Source organism: Miscanthus floridulus, chromosome 19 (genome assembly GCF_019320115.1).
Source record: "Miscanthus floridulus cultivar M001 chromosome 19, ASM1932011v1, whole genome shotgun sequence".
Taxonomy (NCBI): Eukaryota; Viridiplantae; Streptophyta; class Magnoliopsida; order Poales; family Poaceae; genus Miscanthus; species Miscanthus floridulus.
In genome coordinates, this window is record NC_089598.1 from 111,308,457 (window position 1) to 111,331,599 (window position 23,143).

General features: G+C 45.1%; 1 pseudogene; it reads left to right on the forward strand.

The window, feature by feature from the left end:
• The first annotated feature begins 9,988 nt into the window (after positions 1-9,988).
• Positions 9,989-15,130, forward strand: LOC136526625 (uncharacterized; annotated as a pseudogene).
• The last annotated feature ends 8,013 nt before the right edge of the window (positions 15,131-23,143 follow it).

Genomic DNA, 23,143 nt, shown 5'->3' on the forward strand with positions numbered 1-23,143 from the left:
GACCGGACGCTGGGTCACTCAGCGACCGGACGCTGAAAGGCTGCGTCCGGTCGAGCTGTCAGACGGCACAGTAGGAAAGGGTTGAGCACCGGACGCTGGTCTGCGTCCGGTCAAGGTGGACCGGACGCGTCCGGTCGAAAAAACATGCCTTCGGGAGCTTACTGGAAACGACCGGACGCTGGGGTTTCAGCGTCCGGTCAGTTTTGACCGGAGCGTCCGGTCAGCTTCGTAGCCGTTGAAATCTGACGAACAGCGTTTGAAGCTGGTGACGCGTGGCGTCCATCGGGCGACCGGACGCTGAGGGCCAGCGTCCGGTCGATATAACCGGAGCGTCCGGTCAGAGCGTGTTTTGCCCAGTGAAGGGGTACAACGGCTCTATTTGATGGGGGCTCTATTTATAGCCCCATGGCCGGCTCAAGGGAGCATTCTTGCACATTTTCATTGACATAGCAACCTTGTGAGCTTAGCCAAAGTTCTCCCACTCATCTCCATCATTGATCCATCATCATTGTGAGATTGGGAGAGAATCCAAGTGCATTGCTTTAGTGATTGCATCTAGTGGCACTTGGTATTCGTGTTGCGCTGCGGATTTCACTTGTTTCTCTTGGTGGTTGCCACCACCTAGACGGTTGGAGCAGCGGTGAAGGATCGGCACGAGTTGGTGATTGTTCGTGGCCGCCTTCAGTGATTGTGAGGGGAGTTGTACCTTCCCCGGCGGAGCGCCGAAAGGTAACTCTAGTAAATTGCTCGTGTCATTGAGTTACCTCACTTGTGGGTCGGTTCTTGTGGTGTCCAATCGTGTGGACGAGGTTTGTGAAACACCTCTTAGCCGCCGAACCACCAAGTGTTGGTCGACACAACGGGGACGTAGCGTGTTGGCAAGCACGTGAACCTCGGGAGAAAATCGATTGTCTCTCTTCTTTGTCATTCTCCCGGTGATTGGTTATATATTCATCTTGTGATTGGTTCATCCCCTACACGTCGGTATAATCACTCTACTCACTCATTTACATTCTTGCAAACTAGTTGATACAAGCTCTTTAGTGTAATTAGAATTGAGAGCTTGCTTTATTATTTACATTCATCTAGTTGAGCCCTTTAGAGTAGCAAGGTTGAGAGCTCTTAGTGAGTAATTACATAGCTAATTTGTGTGCCTAAGTATTCATTGCAACTAGAATTGTTGGATAGGTGGCTTGCAATCCTTGTAGAGCTAGAGCAAGTTTGCATTACGCTATTTGTCATACTAATCAAATTGCTCTAGTTGATTTGTAGATTTTTAAATAGGCTATTCACCCCCCCTCTAGCCATATTAGGACCTTTCAACCTCCACAGTCCGGATCACCTCCAGCGCCTCCCTGTGCGCCATGTGGCCTAGGGTTAGGTTCCGGACCCTCGCACCATGGTCCGGACCACCTTGGCCGCAGGGTCCGGAGCTCCATTTGAGCTCCAAACCACTTCAAACTTCATCACCCTTTCTCATGTGCCAACACCACCAAGTGTATCACCTTGTGCTTGTGTGTTAGCATGATTTTCACATCATTTCATAGGGAGTTTAGTTAGCACTCACTAGATTTATATGCATGCATGAGCTAAAGCATCTAGTGGCACTTGATAACCGCATTTGCATCGAGTTTTACTCCTCTTCATAGTACGGCTATCTATCCTAAACGCACTCACACCCTCTATGGTGTCTTGAGTGCTAAAACAAAAGCCCTATCAAGGTACCTTTGCCTTGATCTCCTTGGGTCTTTTTGTTTTTCTCTTTCTTCGTCCAAGTTGGAGCATCACCATCATCAATCCAAGTCCATCATCCACCTCCATGAACTTCTAGTTGCTCCACAGCTTGGTTTGGACCACCTTAGCTAATCTACACACTTAGCTCAAAGGTTAGTCCATAGGTGTCATCAATTAACCAAAACCAAACTAAGAGCTTTCAATCTCTCCTTTGTAATTGATGACAACCTTTACAAAGATAGATATTCAATAAAGATTTGAATCTGAGTTGCTTGCCCAAGCATGATATTCATGTATAAGATTTGGAAAATCACCATAAATTCGATTTTGGTAGCATTAGCTCCCCCTACATAGTCAGATCATCATAAAATCTGATGGAACACATGCTCTTTCCTTTTTCCCTGATTAATCTCGCAATTGGATTGCTGACACGATGGACACGATATTGGTTTGGCAAACATGATACTCTCTCCATTCCAAATTATAAGTCATTCGAGAGTCAAAGCATCTTAACTTTGACCAAAATTATAGAGAGATTTATAAAGGTTTATGACATCAAATAGGTATACTATAAAAATATAATTAACTAAGTATCTAATGATACTTATTTGGTATCATAAATATTATTTTATTATATAAATTTGATCAAATTTGAGATGCTTTGACTCTCTGAAAATTTTGAAACGACTTATAATTTGGGATGGAGGGAGTAATATTTATGTATTGTAATTGGATTGCATCTAACTCATAAAGTCGGTTTCTTCACGCCAAGGGATATTGGCGAATTTCACCGGCAATGACTACGGGGTCATGGTGTGATATCCGTGTGTGGGGGTGGGGTGTGCTGATGACGATGACAAATCAAATCTCGTTGATATATTGTACAACGGCATAATAAACGGCTGGTTGGAAGAAACTAAAGGGGTTGATGACAAATCAGATCATGTAGATATGTTGTACAAGGGCACAAGAAACAAGAAGATAAAAATTGAGCGGCATAGTAGCTGGGTCGATGTACCTGACCCATTCAATTTGAAGGTCTTTGCTCAGCGCTTATTTCTGAATTTTCATTCAGATAACATTCGAGCCAAGGAAATCACTGAGGTTGGTACGAAGGGAGAGGCAGGCTTTGAGTGGTGTCGCTAGTTTTTGTCTGAAGAAGAGGACTGCCACTACATCGTGGTTATTAACGGTCTGCAGTCGACGGGTGACTGGGACTCGATACAATCGACCTTCTTCTCATCCAAGGCTACTACGGCTAAAGCAGGTTGTATCCTTGTCATCACAAAAGAAGAAACTGTGGCCACACACTGTGTGAAGGGTCAGACACATCTAGCGTTCAACGCTCAAGACTTGAAGGCGGACCCATCCATTTCTTCCTTGATAAAAAAATGTAATAACAACAGTAGTATATTATAGCGTTCCCCGTATGCATGAGCCTTCGATCATCATATATAACTATAACAACGATATATGAAATTTGTATTTTCTTTACCTGCAGGGTTGTTGGCACTATGGAATTAGAGGCAGAAAGGGTCGCTTGTTCTATGACAGAAGGAAATATGCACGAGAATGGGCCAACAAATTTGAAGATGTTGGCACCATTAATCTAGATGGAGAAGATGAGGAGGGATTTCGTGAATTCACGGTGACGGGGTATGGGGATGATGATTCTACAAAAGGTGTCGTTAGGCATGCGTACTATGGTGTATTATTTGAACACCACTATGGTGCATTATTTCAACAACGAATTAAACGCCGCAGCTGAAGCTGGGCGGACGGGACATGCTGTACAATCGGGGTTATCATTTCGATTTGACGGACTTCGCCTGGCGCTTACTTCTGGATTTTTATTCGGATGATTCTCAAGCCAAGGAAGCCGTAGCAGTCCGTCTGATGGAAGGCACTCTTGATGACCCGATTAAGGAGTGCCGCGAGATTCTTCGTAACGAAGAACGCTTGGTTGTCATCAATGGTCTGGACTCCAAAGAAGACTGGGATTCCATCAAGGGCACCTTCTTTTCTGAGCAGCGTCCTCAAAGCATTATCCTCGTTGGGTCTCGTAGTGGTGTGATGCTCAGTAATAAGGGGATGCGGCTGGGTACCCAAGAACAATGTCGTCTTATAGACATGGTTAGTTAGTTATCTTGGACCCATTTCATCAGCTTAACTCATTCATTCATAAATAATATTATTATTGCTTGGTCATCACGTAGTATTTGTTTGCTTCCTTGCTGCATGCATTGGTGTTTAATAATTACTACCTCCATCCCAAAAAGAATACAATTTTAGCACAGTGTCACGTTTTATTACCTTAACTTTGACCAATTATAGTTTAAAAATTATTAATATTTATGATACCAAATAAATATCATTAGATTAATTGCGAAGTGTATTTTTATAATAAATTAATTTGGAGCTATAAATATGAATATATTCACTGTAAACTTAGTCAGACGTGAATCACTCTACGTGTCACGCAACCCATAGTTGTATTCTTTTCAGGACAGAGGTAGTACATATATGCATGATCTAGTGCGTGTACCTTAGGGCGGGATGGATGGGAGTCAATAATATACCTGCCTGCCTTTAATTCATAAAATGCTTCTACAGGAGTACGTACCAGGAACTGAATAATTACATGATCGAGTGCATTTAATTACATGCATGATGGAGTGCCTTTTTTCTTGTCTGTTTTTGTTTCAGGGTTATTGTTGTTGTTTATGGGTCTGTTTGATGTACCAACTAAATTTTAGCTAGCTAAATTTAGCTGCTAGGTATCCAAACGGCTCAGCTGAAGGACCACTTAAAGTTTAGCTAAATTTAGATACTTCAATCCAGCTAAAGCCAGCTAAAATTTAGCTGAGCCTATTAGCTGGAGGATCCAAACACCTCATCTAAAATTTAGTTGAGAGAACTTTTAGCATGTTAAAGTTGAGCTTGAGCTTTGAAATTTTAGCTAGCTAAACTTTAGTTGGGTGCATCTAAACATGCCCATATCTAGTCAGTTATTGAAACTCATTATCTAAAAATACTCTTGTTATTATAACTTAGTTACAATTTCTGTCTGTTTATATGTTGGGTGGACGACATCCCTGAAACAATAATAGCAATAATAATAATAGTAATAATAATAAAAAAGAATCCGACACTGATACATGCATGCTTCCCGGCAAATATATGCTGCCGTACGTGGACACCATAGCGTGGGTCAGGTTAGTTAGTTATCCTCAAGGGGCTGGCCGTGGAGCTGTAATTAACTACCGTGTATCTCATTACTCGCAGGAGTACAGCCGTATATTTGCTACTGAAAAGAGATACCAAGAGGCAATCCAACGGGTTGAAACACGCCAACTCGTTGGGCGTGACAGCGAAGTGGATTTCCTTGACTATTTTCTTCGAAGAAGACACACACCTTTGCTCTCAGTATGGGGAATATCCGGTGTTGGCAAATCAACTCTCATCATCATCAACGACAATAGCAACATAGCCTTTTAGTCCCAAGCAAGTTGAGGTAGAATAGAGTTAAAACCCACCAAGAGCCCTAAGTCACGGTTCAGGCATTTCAATAGCTGTTTTCCAAGTACTCATATTCAAACACAGATCTCTACTAGGTATATCCCAAGCTTTCAAATCTTTTTTTATTGCCTCCTCCATGTCAATTTCGGTCTTTCTCTACCTCTCCTCATATTATTAGCTTGACTTAGGACTCCACAATACACTGGTGTCTCTGGAGGTCTCCTTTAGACATGGCCAAACCACCTCAACCGATGTTGGACAAGCTTTTCTTCAATTGATGATACCTCTAGGCGATCACGTATATCATCGTTCCGAACTCGGTCAATTTTTGTGTGACCGCAAATCCATTGCAACATACGCATTTCTGCAACACTCAGTTGTTGAACATGTCGAATCTTTGTAGGCCAACATTCTGCTCCATACAACATAGCTGGTCTAATTGTTGTTCTATAAAACTTGCCTTTTAGCTTTTGTGGTACCCTCTTGTCACAGAGAATGCCAGAAGCTTGTCACCACTTGATCCACGTTGCTTTGATTCTATGGCTAACGTCCGTATCAATATCTCCATCCCTCTGTAGCATCGATCCCAGATACCGAAAGATATCCTTTTTAGGCACTACTTGACCTTTCAAACTCACATCTCCCTCCTCCTGTACAACTCCACCAAAGTCACATCTCATGTATTCAGTTTTAGTTCCGCTCAATCTAAAACCTTTAGACTCAAGGGTCTGCCGTCATAACTCTAGTTTCCTAATTACTTTCGCCTGACTTTCGTTCACTAACACTATATCATCAGCGAACGACATACGCCAAGGGATACATTAGGAATTTTTACTGCAGAACTCTTCTTTCATCCCTAGGTGAATCATCGTTCAGACCTACCGAAGCATTTGCTTGGGTGGACGTTCCGAGTCCGTTCAATTTGACTGAATTTCCTTGGCGCTTATTTGTCGATTTCTATTGGGATGATCCTCAACCTCAAGCCAAGCAAACTGCAACAATTAGTATGATGGAAGAAGGCCGCCAAGTCCTAATTCTAGAGTGCTGTAAGACGATCCTCCGTACTGAAAAATGCTTGGTTGTCATGGATGGTCTGCGTTCCAAGCAAGACTGGGATTTGATCAAAGCCACCTTCTTATCCGAGCCTATTAATGAAGAAGGCCATATTGTTGTCGTCACAAATGAAGAAGAAGTTGCAATGCATTGTGTGGAAAAGGACGCGACACAAGTAATAAACGTGAAATGTCTCGAAGCTGAAGCCACCCTTAGCCTCGTGGAAAAGGTGTGTTTACTCCACCAAGCTATCATTGATCGAGCAGTCTTTCTAATGTCCATTCACTTAATCATGCGTACTAAGGCAAGTCTCAATGGGCGATTTTATCTCCTAGTTTACAAGACTTAATGTGTCGGAAATAGTATAGATAAGTTTCATCCCCATAAAACTCATTTCATTCATGAAATTTTTATCACCTCTCCATATATTCCATGTCATGTCAGTACATTTAGTGTTATGAAACCCTGATGAAACTCCCATTGAGATTGTCCTAACAATATAGTGTTCATCACCAACGTCTCATAATCCAGGTCGTCCAACATTACCACGTTAATTCTCACCAGATGTGCTAGAAAAAATCCTAGAAATCCTCACAATAATCAATAACATCTTGCCTTTAATTTGGTGTACTCCAATCATCACCATTGACAATAGCCATTAGACCTAATTCATTTTATAGAAAATTACCAACCTATGCCATTATGAAAAATACATAAAGTATCCCCATAAAATTGCACCTAAATTACCCACCTCTCCCATTATTATGAAAGATAATTCAAATTGACCCTCTAAATTTATATCTAAATTACCCACCACGGCCAATACAAGATATAATTCAAAATACCCCCCTGAACGTGGTGTACTCTTATTTTTTAAGGAGGTTGTTTTATGTCTTGTTCTTCATCTTTTGTACTGGCCTTTTTTTCATGTGATATATGAATTGTGAGGCACTCTTTTGAGTGTCCTTTTATCAAAAAAAATACCCACATCCATCATAATGAAAGATAATTCAAAATAATCTTCTAAATTTACATCTAAGTTATCATATTTACAAATAATGAAAAACAATTCAAAATAACCTCTAATTTGTATCTAGATTAGCAAAATATGCAACTATAAGAGATGATTTAAAATAATCCAATAATATTTTATAAATTATTCATCTTTGCCATTATGAAAGATAATGCAAACTGACCCCTAAGTTCGCAATCGAACTACCCAGTATGTCATTATGAAAGATACGTTATTATAAAAAATTCCCAAAATCTACATGGAAATACTAATTAATATAAGCTATCCGTATGGTATGGTATATATATTTCGGAATTCCACACTTCTACCATTGGTAAGTTAAAAATAGACACAAAGCTATGTTTCACTACATAGACCAAATAAAGATGTGTACATTAGGATAAGTATTTATTTAAATAGCTTATCAAACATAAAAAAAATATTTCTTAACAAACTACATAGGGATGAAACAGATCATTTACTTTGAATTATATTACTACTCCATGATAACAAATTTCTTAAGTCATTATCTTCAAAATTTAAAAATTTTGACTAAAAAATCATATCATACGAGTATTAACAATTTAATTTTAAGCAATATATGTTTAATAAAACCATACTAATACCCATATAATTTATTGATGTTAACAATTCAACATCTTGAGTCTTCTTCTAAAAGCAATACCCGGGGGTTGTCATACCCCGCAGGTCGAGTTTTTTTAACAATTCAACTTCTTTAGTGTCATGGTGCATTTAATAAAACAATACTAATATCCATATAATTTATTGATGTTAACAATTCAACATCCTTAAGTGTCATGGTGCATGCTGAAACAACTATTTATGCCATTGTAAGAACTAAGAGGGTAACCTAGGCACTAGAATATTCTTTTCATAAAATGAAAAATAATTTTTTTTAATAAAGGATACAATAATCATTACAATTTGAAGTTTAACATGTGGATAAAAGAACTACAACAACTAGATCAAAAGGTGAAAGCTAAAATATACATTCATGGTATCACATACAAAGGGATGCAATAAGAGCTTATACAACTTAAGTTTAGGTTTCGACTAAATACATATCGCGCTAGAGAAAAAAGATTAATCCTAGAATTTCTATCTAGAGGTCACCAATAGAGTCTCCATGCTATTACTCATGTGACAAGCTAGAAAAAAAAAGATAAATCCTAAAATTCTAACAAAAATTAAAAATATTTGGCTATTAAATGATTAGACTGTAATCATCATTGATAGTAATAGCCACGATGTCAAAAGAGATAGACTGCAACAAAAGCAATCATATTTTAAGCAAAGTTTTCAACTCAACATATATTGGAGATACACAGAGATGCTATGGAAAGAAAAAAAAAACTATGGATATATGAAAATACATATAGATCAATAATTGATAGATTATCACAACTGAATAGATATTATAAAGTAGCTACTATGACCATTGCTTAAGAAAATTAATGAAATATAAGTAATTTCTCTTAGTATGTGTCTTCTAATTAGGATTATAGCTCGTGCAAGAGCACAGGTTGATGGACTAGTGAATCATAACCTTTGTCAACTTCAATGCGTAGCTGACTTTGCATGCAGTCTAATTTATTCAACATGTTCCCCAAAGGATTTCTACACCCTAGCTAGATGTTAGATGAAACCAAAGATCTTCGTATCCTGGTGGTTGTTAAGAAAACCTGTCGTCGCATTACTTCCTCTGGAAAAGAAAAAACTTAATGCATAATTTGAGGTGATGAGTTGGCTCATTGCATTCATTCATCTCGGAGGGGGAAAACACTACCTAAAACGATAACACTGATATTTAAACCATGAATTTGCTATCGACGTTGAATTCAACTTAACTCTTAAAATTAGTTTTCATTAAGCACAAGTTCAAATTTTATTATTCAAGTGAGATGAATTACTAATTGATTTTCATTGTAGATAACTTCTAAAGGGACGGAGGTACCAAACTCTGTTGTCGGCAAGTGTGGCGGGCTGCCCAAAGTAATAACTGCCATAGGTGACGTGTACAAATTAGAAAAATTGTGGTTGTATTCTGTTTCAACTGCACCGTGCCCCGCCTCATGCTCGTCGCCAGCGGCCGGTGCCGCCTTCACTCGTCGGTCTCTGTTTCAACTGTCTGGCTGGGGACCACATCGCCGCCCGGTGCAGCTTCCCATCTCGCTGCCTTTTCTGCCACAGCACGGAGCACCGGGCGAGGAGCTTCAAGCATGGTCGTTTGCCTTGGCGCTCCTCGGACCGGGTGCGGGAGCCTCCAAGGCACTGTCTTCGCCGTCATGCTGCTGGAGGCAACCATGGTCGCTCTTGTTCGCGCCCGCGCCGGCTCCGTCTTAGTCGCGATGGCGACGATGTCGACAATGGCGGCGATGGCCAAGACGCCGTCGGCGCGCCGGAGCTGCAGCTTGGGCCTGGGTGGGCCCAATGTTCCAGCAAGCGCCACCTATCATCGTCGGAGAGATTCTCTGCCCGGTCCAACCGTGTCTCGGTCCTTGGCCACACAGGCAGTGCATACTGCTGAAGGGAGTGCAACGTCACCAGCCCTCATCACGTCTGGTGTTGTCTTCCCCCTCCTAGTCGCTCGAGGCCTCCCAAGAGTTTGAAATTCAAATTCTGTCGCAGCCTCAACCGCCACACCCAAGGATGGATCCGATGCTTTGTGTCTCTGACTTGGAGGCCACTGTCCACGCCCAGCCAAAGTTCGCAGCCTCGGAGCACCTGCTTTCAGACTTGGAGCCGGACAAGGCGCTGCAAAGTAGCTCTCTGCCGGCATCCTGGGCATCGGGGCTGGTGGATGACGAGTATGAGCTCATGGTATGGCCTGCAGCCATGGCCACGAATCGTGGGGATAAACTTTTGTCGCTGCCCGCTTATGCTGACCACCCCAATGACATGGACGGGGATAACGTTCCAGAGGTTGGATTGGGCCTACATGGGCCGACTCCGTTGAGTGCTGATTCACCGCCTCAACAGCTTTCCGTCGGGGCTACCAGCCAAACCCATGAAGCACAGCATCAGCAGCTATCCGTCGGGGTCTCCAACGACGCCCACGAAGGGCAGCCCGCTCAGCCCACCGATGATGGCCCGTTAATGCTGGTACACGGGACGGACCGTCCTCCGTCTGTTGCAGCCTCGCCTACAGTCCAACCCACCTCTGTCCAGGACTTCATCGCCGGTCTAAAGCTGCCGCTCGAGAAGTCGCTGATCTAGTCGCCGCCTCACCTTCGTGTCTCGCGCGTGCAGGTCGAGAACCTGGTGCCGCGCCGCAGTGATAGACTTGCTGCCAAGTCCGCCTACCGCGACCCGAAGCCGGAGAAGCAGGCCAAGCGGGTCATGCTAAGCAAATGGCAGCCCTCGGCGAGCGCTCCACGGTCAGCGCCGGCGACGCCTGACGCGACCATCGCCACTCGGTTCCACGAGACATTCCAAGAGTCATTGTCGTCGTCCAAGCGCGTGGCAATGCGGAAGCTATTCCTCATGGCTGATGCTCGCAAGAGGCGGGCGGCGACGCAAACGTCTTGAGCGCGGGTTTGCTCAACGTCGCAAGCTCTACGGTCGCGCATTTAGTTTCTTAGTTAGTTACAACAGTGTGCGTTCCACCGCCTAGCGGTGCCTTGTATTTATATTCAACCCCATCGCTCATGGCACCTCGCCATGATGTGATGTTAGCCGTGTAAACCTTCTAACTTCTTCTTATTGAAACACGTGCTATGCACGTTCTCGAAAAAAAATATGCCATACATCTGCACACAGAGGAAGTGCTATGCACCATCAGAATCTATTAATCCATGTCGTCCAACATTATGATAATTGTCAAATTCAATGGTTATCTCTTAATGCGATATGATTTACTCAGGCCATAAACATATATACAAAAGAAAATACATGATTATTGCAAAGTCCATATGTATTAGACCTGATTGTACCTTGGGTCAGATACGCTACAATGACAATCCACAGTGTCCCGCCGTGCCTGCGGGATGGCACCTAGCTACGCTCAGTCACCCGCGTGACTGCTCCGTAATTATAACGACCTGCTCAATGATGCCCTAAAATTGTCCCCAGCGGCCGTAGGCGCCACCCTAAATGCAGCAAGAGGCAGCAACCATGGGCCGTTTGCACGTCGCTGCCCCCAGGTATATAACGTGGTGTAGGGGGCTAGGGTGGGGCGCCATTCAAAAGGGGTCTCTAATCTGTACCTTCCAAACACATCTCTGTCCCCTTCTTACTTGTAATCCCCTCCCGTACTCACTTGTAACCACAAGAGCAGGGATAGGAGAATGGTACTAGGATTATAAATCTATATTGTCTTGCTTAATTAGATGGATACATGTCCACTCCTTATACAGAGAGGCTTACTGGACCCCTAAGCAAGAGAACCTTTGTCTCTAATTAATCCTAACATTAATGGGTGACACTGCCCAATCCAGCCTAATAGGCCCATTCCTCATGACAATTACAGAGTATATAATGTGTACTGTGTTAAGAAATTAATAAAGGAGAATTAAATATAAGAAATCTTGATTGGTTGTACATACTAAAGTTATCGATGAATTTTTTAGTACTTATGCAACAAATAAGATTGTAGACAATGATGGAGCACGGGTTTATGTGCTAGTGATGTACAGAATATATTTATATTTCATAATTGGTTTTATTTCTCGATTGCAGATAGCTTCGGAAGACAAGCGATAAACTTCTGAAGAGACAGAGCTATCAAAACCTATTGTAGCCAAGTGTGGTGGGCTGCCCAAAGTAATAGCTGCCATAGGTGAAGTGTGCAGCTCAGACACGAGCATTTTGGAGTCTCTGAGAGATAACCTCATGGGCATATTGGAGACAGAACCAAGATTCCATAGTTTAAGGGCCCTGTTTTCTTGGATGCAGTCCTACTTTGATGCTTGCTCAGATTCAATCAAGCCATGTATCTTCTACCTGTCAATCTTTTCTGCAGAGAAGAACATTAGGTTGCGGCGATTGCTGTGGCGGTGGATTGCAGAGGGTTACTGCAGAGACACTTCCGATGGTAGAACTTGTGTGGAAAATGGGGAAAAATTCATCTCTGAGCTCATCAACTTGAGCATAGTCCAGGAGTCAGCAAGCAATAAGGTGTTTTGTCAAATCAATGGCTTCTTCCATGAGTACATCATCTCACGGCCAATGGAAGATAACCTTGTGTTTGCATTGGAGAAGGACTGCAGCCTCAACTCGGCACGTGCTGGACAGCACCTCACCATAAGGAGCACCTGGGACAGAAGAGACAGAACTGTATACGAGAGCATCGATTTTTCACGGCTGCGGTCCTTGACTGTTTTTGGAAAGTGGGAGTCATTCTTCATTTCTAGCAAAAATGTGAACATGAGACTGCTTCGGGTGCTGGATCTTGAGGATGCAACAGGTGTAACTAATGATGACCTTGAGCAGATTGTGAAGCTACTGACTCGACTCAAGTTTCTCTCCCTACGAGGACATACAAAGATCAATTGTCTGCCAACTTCAATGGGTGGTCTGAGGCAGCTGCAGACCCTCGACATCAGAGGCACCTCCATAGTGACGTTGCCACTGTTTATCACGAAGCTAGAGAAGCTACGGTACATTTGTGCTGGTACAACTGAAGTATGGGATTGGGGAGGTGATATTAAGGAGGAGGATTGCGCATCACCATTAGCAACAACACCAACAGAAGGTGGTACTAGTAGCACGGCCCCAGTTGTCCTAGCACCAAACGCAGGCAACAACAGGCCACGTACTTTGGCAACAACAGGCACAAGTGAAGTGTGGGATCGGGAAGGTGGCGTCGTCATACCAGAAGATGGTGAGGAGGACGGGGCATCATCATCAACACAAGAAGGTGATGTTGTATCAGTAGATAGTAAGGAGGACAGGGCATCATCATCAACATAAGAAGGTGATGTTGTATCAGTAGACAGTGAGGAGGACGGGGCATCATCAACAACAACACAAGGTGATGCCGTATCAGCAGATGGTGAGGAGGACAAGGCATCATCATCAGCACAAGAAGGCGATGTTGTATTAGCAGATGGTGAGGACGACAGGACATCATCATCAGCACAAGAAGGTGATGTTGTATCAGCGGATGGTGAGGAGGACAGGGCATCATCAGCAGCACAAGAAGGTGATGTTGTATCAGTAGACAGTGAGGAGGACGGGGCATCAACAACAACAACACAAGGTGATGCTGTATCAGCAGATGGTGAGGAGGACAAGGCATCATCATCAGCACAAGAAGGCGATGTTGTATTAGCAGATGGTGAGGACGACAGGACATCATCATCAGCACAAGAAGGTGATGTTGTATCAGCAGATGGTGAGGAGGACAGGGCATCATCATCAGCACAAGATGGTGATGTTCTATCAGCAGATGGTGAGGAGGACAAGGCATCATCATCAGCACAAGAAGGCGATGTTGTATTAGCAGATGGTGAGGACGACAGGACATCATCATCAGCACAAGAAGGTGATGTTGTATCAGCAGATGGTGAGGAGGACAGGGCATCATCATCAGCACAAGAAGGCGATGTTGTATTAGCAGATGGTGAAGACGACTGGGCATCATCATCATCAGCACAAGATGGTGATGTTCTATCAGCAGATGGTGAGGAGGACAGGGCATCATCATTAGACACAAGCAGTCACAAACTTACCAGCAGCAACGCCAATAGAAGGTGGTACAAATAGCACGGGCCCGCTCCTACCAGCACAGCCACGTTCCTCACTGTCATGCAACAACAGGTCACGTCCACGCACTTTGGTATCCAGCTTCTTGTCCAAGTTGTGCAGATGTGGCGGTGGACTTGATAATAATGGGCCTGCAGCTGGTGTTACGGTTCCTGCAGATATTGGAAAGCTGGCTGTCTTACATACTCTTGGTGTTGTCAAGGTCAATGCTCAGTGTGGTAAGGACATGGGCATCTTTGTGGAGCTCAAGAAGCTTAGGCAACTGCGCAAGCTCGGCGTGTCCGGCATCAACAAGGGAAACATCCAACAGTTTTGTTCTGCCATCGCTGATCATGCCCATCTCAAATCTGTCAGTAGAGCTCGACAAGGATGATGGTTTGGATGACAACATCCCCCGGCCACCCGAGACCATAAAGAGACTTAAGCTGTATGGGCGTGTACACAAATTATTGCCAGTCTGGATGGAGCATCCTTACTATCTGGAAAAGCTCCATCTAACTATAGAAAAGCCAGGGGAGTTGCCAGACCTGCCTGAAATATCATTCAAACCTCACATATCTCATCTTCGGATTAGGCCTATTCAAGACGGTGAGCTCTACATGGGCCTCTGCTGGGAATTCACCCGGATTATCGAGATTCAGTGCAGCTCCATATTACATATAAAGTTCGATGATGAGGAGGACCGTGTTTACTGGCGCGTTGAGGCGCTCAAGGTCCACTTCTCCGTGGGGTCACAGTCCTCCTTGCAGATTTCTGGGCTAAGTAATTTGAGGGAGCTCAAGGAAGTGTGGCGCGCTCAAGGGATACACCGACGCGCACAAGCAACACATGCAGCGGCAAATTCACGACATCAAGACACGTCGGTGGTCGGAGCAGAAGAGGCCTGTCTTGAAGCTTGTGCAACCACGCTCGTCCTGAATCCTGATCCACTGTTTTCCTTTCCCCCCCTTTGTACGAATGAATAAATAGCCAAACCAATCCTTTTCAAATTGGGAGGCTTGCGTGCCGTGCAACTCTTAAATGCATTCTTCTTGCTTGTTTCATATCGTCACAAGTAGTAGTATTTTTTTTTTTTGTTTCTGTGATCTGTCGCTTTGCATTGTTCATCATGTGCCGACTATGCAGTATGCACACGGCACTTTGGTTGCTCGGCGGAATGAATGAATAGTTAACTCTTGCCATCGATCAGCCATGCCACATAACCCTTTTTTTTCACTGTTACCTTATTGTTTCTTCTCATATAAATCTGCCGTCGCTTCGGGACCCCGTGTAAGAGTAGGCATTTTGTCTCCATGCGCCGGAAAGGGTCATCCAGTCTACCATAAAAAAATGCCCACATCTAAACCCTCGGGCCTGGGTCGCCTCTCCCTGGTGGCCTGCTCTGGGCTCTGCAAACCTCCTTACTCTTTAGGTCGCATGTAGTCTGGCGTCCATACCAGTAACAGCTGGCCACCGTGAATTTTTTTTATTTTTAACACTTTTTTAAACTAATTTTAAATCTAACACTGTTTTATTTATTTATTCCAAAACTAACACTTTTGGCCGCGCCAATTTTCCTAGCGCGGCGAGGGGATGACGTGGAGCTGACCGGTGACCTGGCAGGTTATGCCGCGCCACCGATCTTGGCGCGGCAGTGCCGCGCCATCCCTAACGGCGCGGCAGTTCTAGGTAAATATCGCCCACGAGCCGCCCTCCCTCTGTCTGTCTGCCCGCCGCCACACCCGCCCGCCAGCAGCGCACGGCGGCGCGCCAGTCCCGCCACGCCCACACGCCGGCGTGCCACCCCCTCCGATCACCCGCCGCGCCCTCCGGCCACGCACATAGGTATTTGTAAAATTCAGCAAGCTTTTGTAAAATTCATATAGGTAATTGTTAGGGATATCAACAGTCTCGTGTGCAATAAATTATGCGTGTATGTTTTATTAAATTTCTTTTGTAAAATATATTCATCACCTTTCGTTTTACAGTTGGCAAAAAAGCTTCTAGTATATATATTATTATCGTGGGGCTATGGTTATCTTTCTATATTAACTGTATCTATTTTTATTTTAAAGTTAGCAAAGAAGCTTTTAGCATACTCAGCGGCACGAGGACACATATAAGCCCCCGTACACTGAGGAGGCGATTGACGAGGACGACGAGGGAGATTTGATCGAAGATGTGTACGGCGTTGCCACTAGGGACGACACACAACTACAGAGAGCCCCGCTTCAAAGATACGTGGTAAGATACTCGAATTGTACAATTTGTTATCCATTTGGTATGAAGTATGTGTACTAAAACTGTCCAACCACGTTTCTGTACCTAGGCGACACAATTGTTAAGGCTGTCTAACGAAGCAGCGTTTCAGCTTCACGAGTCTAAACGGTAGGGGTCAGGCGTTCTCGAGGCTTTTGTGGAGGTAAACATAAACTTGTCCGTTCCGAAAATATTTCTTTAGTGTATATACGTTTGGGAAATGCACTAACTTTAACGTCTATTTATGCAGAAGGTGAAGCGGAGCTGCAGAAAGCTAGCTCAGAAGTTGAGCTGCATGGACACTCCTTGGGTGGAACCTGATTACCCGACGCAGTCGAGTGGCATGTCTTCTGGCTCTTTGAGGACACCAGCCGGCTCTTCTCAGCCGGTGATAGGTGCCGCTTCCGCAGTGCGTACACCACCACATCATAGCGCTGAGAAGGACCCTGCAAATGAGGACGACGATGACGACGACGACGACGACGACCCCCCAAGCTTCCGCATACAACACCACCAGTGGGACGATTGACAGCAGAACGAGATCGGCATGTCTCAGCTAGGTGGTGCCCCGCTTGGTACCCAAGGAGCCTCACAGGTAGTAACAAAGGTAGTTTATTTAAATACGTAGGCTCCATGAACTAACGATCATAAAGATTATAAGTAATCGTGCATATCATATACTTGCAGGGTATGAGCCGTACGCACCGGCAACGCGACCACACCGACATTGGCTACACTCCCAATGTGTTACCTACAAATCCAAAGAGACAGAGGCGTCCGATGGATCCTTACACTTCTAAGACTTAGTTGGTTACGTCGAACTTCTGTCGAACGAATATTGTCGTCCAAAACTTGCAGACTTAGTTGGTTATGTCGAACTTATGTCGAACCAATGAAAATGTTATGTGGCAACTTATCAACTTGCGCACGGACCCCATTTATTTGCTTCATATTCGTTTCAATGCGTCGCGACACTTGTTGTTCAGCTCCCGTTCAATTGCAATTGAGGCTGGTCGGCTTCTGTCTGCGTCCAGGTCCTGCCGCGCCGTGGGCCTTGGCACGTCAGTGCCGCGCCGTGGGCTATGGCGCGTCTGTGCCGCGCCAAGATCGGTGGCACGGCAGAACCTGCCACGTCACCGGTCAGCACCCCGGTCGTCGCCACGTCATCCCCTCGCAGCGCCACCATGCATGGCGTAGCACAGGTGTTTCACCGCGCTAGGGAAATAGGCGCGGCCAAAAGTGTTAGTTTTGGAGAGAGAAAAAAACAGTGTTAAATTTAAAATTAGGTTAAAAAAGTGTTAAAAATAAAAAAAAATCGCCACCGTTCACACCAGTACAGTACTGATGGATGTGATCGAAGTGGATCTGATTTATATAGCCCCATGTTCAGGTGCAGTCGGTCCACACACACACACAACTCGGAGCATTATTAGCCATGCATCTCGAGCGATCTCGATCGCCACAAACACAAGCACTAGCTAGCTGGAGCAGAGTGAGACTAGCTAGTACTGAAGTACTAGCAAAAGCAACCATGGCGGAGTTCTCTCTTGGGTTGACCAAGACGGCGGTGGAGGACGAGAAGAAGCTCAGGGAGAAGGTACAGAACGACCTGGTGTTCATCTCCGGCGAATTGGAGATGACGCAGTCGTTCCTCCGCGTCGCCAACAACAACAAGAATGACGACCAGGTGGTGCTGACCTGGGTGAGGCAGCTCCGCAATCTGGCCTTCGACGTTGAGGACTGCGTCGACTATGTCGTCCACCTTGACCTTGAAGACGACAAGTCCTTGCGCTGGGGGTGGCTGCTGCGTGCGTGGCAAATGGTGAACTGCTGCGCACCGCCGCTGCCCCTGGACGTCGCGGTGGCCGAGATCAAGCAGCTAAAGGACAGGGTCGAGTATGTAAGCCAAAGAAAAAAGCGCTACAACCTCATCCTCCACAGCTGCGACGACGACGACGACAACAACAACAACAATTATGTTGTCATGCCGCCGCCGGACGACGCCAGCACCTACCCATCATCAGCGCCGGCGTTCCACATCCTACGCGATGCGTGGGAGGCTACTGCCAGCTGGCGCAGCAACATGTGTAACCTCCAACAAGAGTTGTTGATCGCCCGTGAAGGTGAAGATGACCATGGCCTTCAAGTTATCTCTGTTTGGGGAAGCACTAGCACTACAAGAGGAGATGGTGGTGGTGCTGATCTTGGGATGGCCTCCATCTTTAGGAAGGCCTATCGTGACCCAAAAATCTGTGAAAATTTCAAAATTCGCGCCTGGGTGAAGCTGACGCATCCCTTCAACCACGATGAGTTTGTCAAGAGCTTGCTGGCTCAATTCTATGCGAGCAGCTCTCACCAAGGAGAGGTGGTTACACAAGACAACCTGATCATGAAAGCTAATAAGCTCATGCAGCAAATGAGAGAGCAAAGGTATCTCGTTGTCTTGGAAGATGTATTCACGTTGGAAGAGTGGGATGTGATCACAATGTACCTGCCGGACAGTAAGAATGGTAGTCGGATAGTCGTGTCCACGCCACAGTTTGGGATTGCCCTTATGTGCACAGGAGAGCCATACCAAGTATCGGAGCTCAGGAAGTTCCCTGATGCATGATAACCAATTTCTTTGTGCCTTCTTCAAAAAAAGGGTAAGCTATATTCCCATGCAGTACATTAGCTAGCCATAAGTACAGCTACCTCCATAATCTATATCCTTAATTACATAGTATGCCGCATCAACGCCATAACATAATACTCCTTTCGTCCCATAAATCATGCAATTACCACATTCCGTGGATAAATTGGTGAATAATATATAATAAAAATGGTGCATGCACACCTACTCTTTTTATTCAACACATGTATTGGTTGGGACAAGGCATATGATCGCATCTACAAATCCTATGCTCACTGCCATCTTGCATTTATATGACGGTCCTTTTTCATCAGACACTATATATCTAGAGTGGAGGACCTCACAAGTTCGTCCTAAGCTAGAATTTTTTTTTCAAAACATTTAAATGATAGAATTGTATTCTTTCCTAGACGAATGTAATATAACCCTTACTTTAACCATTAAGTCTGATAATCACATTTGGATCTGAACAGTAGCAGTGTGTTACAACAATTTGCACCGATCGGGAACTTTGTGGGTGATCCTTGTGAGACTAGTTTTGTAAGGATTGGGTTGGTCTTGGTAAGTCTAGGCTTACTGGGACCTTATGTTGTACCTTTCTCTTCTTAATGAAAAACGTGCTTAGACATGGTCGCGAAAAAAAAATATCATCAGTGTATGATGAGTTGTCTACTGTCCTCATCCTTTGTTCAAAGCAAGAATTTCGATGTCTGAAATGTGAAGTTTCTATATATGGGCATGAATGAATACATTATCATTGAATTTTCAAATGAACTAGCAAACATTATCTGTCAAAATTTGAAAATGTGTACTTCATATGCATTCTAGAGCAATATGTTGAAAGGGAATAATAGATTTGATGGATTATCCTCCTATTTCTTTATTTATATCTTTGTTCCATCTTAAGATAGTTAGATTAGCTGAGTTTAATACAACTAGCTATCTTAGGGTAACACATACTATTTCTTTGCTTAAGATGTTTAACCTGCATTGCTGATTGAATACACTAGGTGAGTTCATTAGTTTTGTTAATGATTGTTACAACATATCAGCTTATTATTAAACTCTTTTTCCCAATGGGGCCAGGGGTGGACACGATCGAGATTGGTTTTGTGAAACATGATAATTATTTATGTATTGTAATTGGATTACATCTAACTTATCAACAAATCGGTTTCTTCCTTGCAGGCGCGAAGTTACATGGGTGAATTTTACCACCAATTGCGACACCAGGGTGTGATATTCCTGTGGGGGGGCTGATGATGATGACAAATCAAATCTCGTTGATATATATATAGGGCTTAATAAATGGCTGGTTCAAAGATTTTGAGGGGTTTCTGAGCTGACAAAGCAGATCACGTTGGTATGTTACGCAAGGGCATAACAAACAGGATGAGAAAAAGTGATAAAGTGGAATTTGAGCGGCATAGCTGGGTGGATGTACCCGACCCGTTCGATTTAAAGGTCTTCACTCAGCGCTTATTCCTCAATTTTCATTCAGATGACATTCGAGCCCGTGAAATGAGAGAAGGGTGGAAAGATATGAGAGTGGAAGGCTTAATTGAGTGGTGTTGTGAGTTTCTGTTTGAAAAAGAGGACTACCTTGTGGTTATTAACGGTCTGCGGTCCAAGGATGACTGGGAACTGATAAAATCTAAAATTCTTATCGCCCAAGGCTGAAGCTAAAGGTTGTATCCTTATCATCACAAATGAAGAAACCGTGGCCACACATTATGTGAAGGATAAAAAATATCAAGCGTTCAACGTCAAAGATTTGGAGGCGGACACATCCATTTTTACCTTGATAAATAAGGTAATAACAGTTGTATGTGTTAATGGACCGTCCGCATGCACCTTCATAATTATTTTATTGCTTGCAGGGTTCTTGGTACTATGGAATTAGAGGCATGAAGGGTCGCTTGTTCTATGATAGAAGGAAAGATAAACTAGAATGGACCAATGAATTTAAAATTGTTGGTGGTAATAATCCATATGAGGGAAAAGAAGAGGAGAAATTTGGTGTTTTCATGGTGGGTGAGGATGGTGATGATATGGCAGTAATAAACCCATTGCTACTATGGTGCATTTCAACAAATTAAGCGACGCAGCTGGGTGGACGTGCCTCATGATCCGTTTGATTTGACGGACTTCTCCTGGCGTTTACTTCTGGATTTTTATTCCGATGATCCTCAAGCCAAGGAAGATATAGTACAGTTGGTCCGATGGAAGGCACTATTATTGACCCGATTCAAAAGTGCCGTGAGTTTCTTCGTAATGAAAAATGCTTGGTTGCCATCAATGGTCTGCGGTCCAGAGGAGACTGGGATTCGATCAAACGCGCCTTCTTGTTCGACTCTGAGCATATTCAAAGCATTATCATTGTTAACAGCTCATTGGATATAAAATTGAAAACTTCTTGTAGCCGTAATGTTCTGTGGCTAGGTCGTACCCACTACCCAACAAGGTTTTAGAGATACTTGCGATAAGGTATGGTTAGTTATCTTTGACCCATTTCATCAGCTTCATGAAGTGATCACGTATTTGTTTGTTTCATTGGTGTGTGTGATCTCCCTGGCATGGACGATGCCATCCGTGAAGATTGCCCCGGTGACACGACGTGCGTTGAGGAAGATAACAGCGACTGAGCCTAGCGGTGCGGATCAAGATCAACGCGCTGGCAAATTTTGGTATTCCGATTCGGATACTGACTCGGAGTGCGAGGAACTTGGTGATGCCGAACCCACCTCGCTACGAATCTCTCCGGCGACGGTGACCTCCACCCCGGCCCCTCGATCATCATCTCCGGCGCCTCTGCCTTCACCAGCGCCGCCCCCTCCTCGGCGGATCAAGGCGCCATGGAAGAACATCTGGAGAGGCCCACTACTGCCACCGCGTATTACACCGGCAGCGACCATCGGCGACTATCTCCAGCCGGCGTTGCAGCAGCGGGTTCCCCGCCGTCCGTGCGGCGGAGATCCGCGTCTCGCGGGGTTTCAAATTTCGAAATCCCATCCTGGTACCCGGACCCCCGAACCGGTGTGGCTCAACCAGGACCAGGCCGACCGGGTGGCGGTTTCGACTCAGACTCGACCGGCGCCGGAACCCAACCGGCCAACCCCGACCCAACCACCTGTACAAGGAATTCGAAGACCTACCCGACGCCTCGTGAACCCTTCTCTGTTCGTCACCACCGCCGCACCGAGGCCGTCCTACCGCGACGTGATAATGGCGGGTGGAGATGTGGGGAGGAGAGGGGGTCGGGGTGCACCAAGACACGGCGCCCCTTCTGATCGCAGCCGAGGTCGAGGAAGGGGTCTGGTCAACTCCCATGGTCGTGAGGAGAACCAGGGCCGCGGACGCGAGGAGACCCACAGCCGCGACCTTGGTCGGGATCGCGGACGTGGAGGCCGCGGTGGACCACCCCCGGCCGGTGGTCGCCCTCCCCCGGCTGGTGGTCGCGGTGGCCCTCCCCCGGCTGGTGGTCGTGGCACTGACCGAGGTCGTGGCCACAACCCTAGGCCAGCGCCGGGGGCTGTCGATCTTGTTGGCGCGGCGGACTCCGGGGGGAACTCCGGGGCCAATCGCGCACACGCTGAGGTCGCCGTCGAGGGTCCCCAGGAAGTTGGTCACACCCGGGGAGTCGAAGAGCAAGGCAAGATGGTGGACGATGAACAGGGCAAGAAGAGGAAGAGGAAGGATCCATCAGTGAAGTTGGAGTGTTCTATATGCACAGAGGAGCACTACACCAACAAATGTCCAATGCTGCGAGGCCCCAAACTATCGGTCGCTTTCTGTGGCGCCGCTGAGGATGGGATGGGTTTCTTCCAAATTCAGGCTGCAAGGAACAATCACATTGTGGACACTATTCAGTCGTCAGCTGCAGCCTTCATCACTGTTGAAGCGGGAGAAGTTTCTGCTCAGCTACTTCAGGCTGAACTGGCGAGGATTATCCCAGTTCGTTGGGTATGGGAGGTGCAGCAGCTAGAGGCAAAATCTTTTGTTGTCCGTTTCCAAGCAAGGAAGAACTTGATCGCATGATAGCAATTGGTACCTTCACCACAAAGAACAAGGAAGGCACTATCACATTTGCTGAGTATGTGGATGATGTCCAACCCATTAAAATACTGGACCAAGTATGGGTGACAGTCACTAAGGTGCCCAGGGTACTTCTTTCTTTTCTTCCACTGTGGGCAGTAGGGACCATTATTGGGGCTACACAAAAGGTGGAT